Genomic DNA, 4,535 nt, shown 5'->3' on the forward strand with positions numbered 1-4,535 from the left:
GTCCCAGAGTCTGCTTACACTATCCTTGTTTCTTTGAATTCTTTTTTCTTCTTGTTCTCATTGATTGTGTTTTGCTTCTTTATATTCCAAATTCCTGATATGATTCTCATCTTCATTCACCCTACTGTTGATTTTCTACAAATTGTTCTTTATTTAAATTAGTGTACGCTTATTTCTGAATGGATCTTTTAAATGTTGTATAGGTCCTCAGTAAGTTCCGTAAGCATCCTTATAAACAGTGTTGTGAATCCTGCATCTGACAGATTGCATATCTCCATTTTGTTTAGTTCTTCTTCTGAAATTTGATCTGTTCTTTAATTTGGGTCATGTTTCCTTGTCTTCTCTTTTTGGCAGCCTCCCTGTATGTTTTGCTGTGTATTAGACAGAGATACTATGACCCTATTCTATAGGCCTAATACAGTAGGTCTCCTATAGAATCCAGTGGCCTCGCCTCCCTTATCTCCCAAGCTGGATTTTCTGGTGCTTTGATTACTTTATCTTTTCTATATCTACTATAGATTTTTTCATCATGGTTACTATGAAGATTGTTACAGAACAGACCTGGGTGGGGTGAGTGATATAATATTACTGAATGGACCCACCCTTGTGCTCTGGGCCCACCCCTCACCCCATACTAGGTTTGCCTTGCCTGCCACCAGAGGAAAGACATCTCTTAATGCCAGAGATTGGTGAAAAGGAAAGGAATTATTTATTTAAAAGTGTATACAAACTTAGAGTAATGACTTACCGTATTTTTCAGACTGTAAGTCGCACCTAGGTTTTAGAGGAGGAAAACAGGAAAAAATTTTGAAACAAAATATGTGGTAAAATATTTATAATATAAATAACATAATATTTCACAAATGTAAATGTAAACAGAACTCAACAGCAGCATTAACAACCATTATTCTTCCCAAATTTGGGGGGAGTGCATCTTATAGTTCAAAAAATATGGTAATGTCTTCATTAAAAATACTCAAGTCCTTTAAAATACCCACAAACTCACAGTTCTTCCTTCTCCCCTTTGCCCAGTCTGGGGTACCATATCTCAGGAAAAGGAGTAGAAGTCCATGGTTCAGGCAGCCCCCTGTTCTAGCACCATCTGATGTGTCGCTGCCATGATCTCCAATGAATCCAAAACCATGTGGCACCTTCTCATGGCCCACCACCAAGAATCTTTTCACACCTTTTCTTCCAGGCAAAGTCTCTCCTGCTTCCTAAGCCACGTGAAAAAAAGGAGCACCTTAAAGCTGCATGGTTCCAACTTTTGCAAAGCCATGTGGTCCTAACCATCCCACATGGCTGCATGCCTGGGTTTAAATCCCATTGCCAGTCTTCCTCCACAGCCCTATTTTTGACTCCTCCCACAACCAGTTACACCTGCCACCATTCCCCTATTCTTCCACCTTTCCTGGGCTGCCATAGTAAGTCTGGACAGGTGTGGCCCCATGGCATGGAGCCAATCACCTTCAAGCTCTCAGGCAGGCACTGTAACCAGAGGGAGCTGCCTCCCAGTTATATCATGGGTTGAAGTCACTCCCATCTCCCTGGCTCAAAGCATGGCCACAGCTATTTAGCATATCTGTGAAACCACTTAAAAGAGATATGTTAAATGACCATGCCAGAGGTTAGCTGAAAGCTGTTGCTCTGCAAAACAGCTCTCCATGACCTTGCTCCATGTGTCCCATCCCCCAGCTCAGACTTGTGAGGGTGAGGACATCCTATATACATTTTTTCTAATATTTACTGGACATTCTGAGTTCTGGACCCCATTAAAAATTCCTATATGGGGCCCTCCTTGGCTATACCCTGTTACAAGATCACATAAAACAACTTATAACAGTTTATTATAAGGTTATAACAAACAGATTCAATCACATTAAAGAACTACACTTTTACTGCTCCCTCCCATACTTTATTATTGATGTCACAAATTACATCTTTTTATATTATGTATTAACTAGCAAATTATTATAGTAATGATTTATTTTTATACTTTAGTGTCATTACTTTTCAACTAGAATTAAAAGTGATTTATATACCACCAATACAGTATTCTGAATGTAACTATTTATTGGTGATTTTGTACTTTTGTATGTTTTTGTGTTACTAATTAGCATCTTTCCATTTCTATTTTAAGAAATAACTTTTGCATCTCATCTGTCATACTATGTTTTTATTGCTTCAGTTTGACCTTACTTAAAATTCCTTGAAATAAAATTATTATACCTATTACTGATTTTTACAGAAATATAACTTATGTTTACCAAATTATTAATCAATTTCCTCATTTTCCCATTCAATTTCAATTTAATATTTTTTCTGTGCTATATTGTAGTAGTTTTTTGTCGGGTGATTTTGAGTGTTTAAATCTCTCAGTTTTATTTTGAGTATATTTTATTGATGGTGCTATTACAGTTGTTCCTTTTTTTTCTCCTCCTATCCCCCTGCATCCTGCACTCCATCTCCCTCCAGCATCCCTACCCACTTAGTTCATGTCCATGGGTTGTACATATAAGTTCTTTGGCTTCTCTGTTTCCTGTACTGTTCTTAACCTCCCCCTATTTTGTACCTACCAATGATACTTCTTATTCCCTGTACCTTTCCCCCCATTCTCCCCTTTCCCTCTTCCCAGTGATAACCCTACACATGATCTCTATTTCTGTCATTCTGTTCCCGTTTTAGTTGTTTGCTTAGCTTTTGTTTTTGTTTTTTAGGTTCAGTTGTTGATAGTTGTGAGTATGTTGTCATGAGTGTTCATAGTTTTGATCTTCTTTTTCTTAGAAAAGTCTCTTAAACCTCTCAGTTTTTTGATGGAAGTACTTTTATTTCACCCTAATTTCAGAATAATATTTTAAATGAATATTTATATGTTGAAATTATTTTCTCTTACCTGTTGAAAATACCTCCTGTAGTTCCTGTTGAAACATGCTTTATCCTGCCTTATTTTTAAAATTTGTAGCGTTTTTTTTCTCATTCATTGATAAAAATTATCTTTTTGTATTTGAAGTTATGGAATCAAAGAATACATTCTTTGGATGTTTACTTAATGTTTTTAATTTTATTTTAAGCTTCATTTTGCTTATTTACCTCATATGCATTTTCTAGTAAATTAATTATTTTTAGGTTGAGTTTAACCTATAAATTTCTTAATAGGTTTTTAGATTCCTTTCATTTTTGGAATATTACTTTTTTACTTTCTATTCATACTTTTTATAGTGTCCTGCTACATTTTTTTTATCTTGCTCTGTTGAGGCTAATCATTTAAAATAATTACATTACAATATCTTTTAGATTGTCCTATTATTTTATTTTCTTACGGTTTGTTATTCTCTAGTTTATTATTTCTACTACATAGGTCAGCTTTATACATTCTTATAATCAGCTTATTGGAAATGGAAATATTTATACAAAAATCATTTTCCCGTGGGAATTCCGTGGTTCCTAATTAAGGGAACAAAGTATGTAATAGGCTGAGACTAAACACTTTTACATTAATTCAATGACTTGTGTTTCTTACCACATATGTATAATATTAAAGCAGGTTTCTAAAATCTGTGGGTGATGTCCCTGTGTGTGTTTTCTTATTAGGGAAGCTTTATTCCCACGTAGTGCATAAGGCAAAATAAGCAAACGAACAAAAACAGTGTTCTTTCTGTCTTCAAAAGCCAGTGCGTATTTTCCGTCTATTTCTCTGAGTGTACATCTCCTACAAGGGGTGGGTGTTATATAATGTTTAAGTTTTCTTTTGTAATGAGGCAATGGCTTAACATCCTGTCTTATTATGTGCATAAAATACAAAATCTTTAATCTAGGACATATTTTTGGATAGATGTGCTTATACTGACATATCAACCAAACCATAATTACTGTATCTCATAAATGTTTAGTGTGCTCTGCTTTTCTGAGATGTTTGGATTGAAATTTTATTCTCGTGATCATACTTGGTATTTTAGTGGTCTTATCAATTATGCATAATTTTAATGTACTCTTAGTACGAGAGTTCCTTATTAACTCAGCTGGTATTGTTCTGAAATTGAACGTCTCAATATGACCTTGAAATTTAAATTTTAACCACAACATAGAATCCATTTGTATCTCCTGGGTTTTTCTTCCTCCTGTTTGTGACTAAAAGGCAGTTTTCCAATCTGTTAGAACATAAGCCCTTCGTGTTTTCCTAATGCCATGTCTTTCTCATTCTCTATTGATTGCTTCTTTTCTGGCTTAAAGTTAATGTAGTTCTCCTATACCTAAAATAAAATAAACCTTTTAATTGATCCATTTGTCTCTTTTATTTTCTTCTTCAATTTATGCATAATTCTTTCTCCTTCAAATCCTTGTTATCCCCTACTGAAATCTCCAAGAATATCCGTCAGTGCCTTGTTTGTTGCGAGTAGTGCTAATTATACAGATTTACTTCTTACATGTATACACAAATACCACAGATTTGTTTTGGTGTGTATTCATGTGATTTCTTGTTTGCTATTTGTTTTTTTCATGTTTGTCTCTCTCAGTTACAAGTTCCATTTTCTTAT

This window comes from Sturnira hondurensis, unplaced genomic scaffold (assembly GCF_014824575.4).
Source record: "Sturnira hondurensis isolate 20B ecotype Veracruz unplaced genomic scaffold, ASM1482457v3 Scaffold0009665, whole genome shotgun sequence".
NCBI lineage: Eukaryota > Metazoa > Chordata > Mammalia > Chiroptera > Phyllostomidae > Sturnira > Sturnira hondurensis.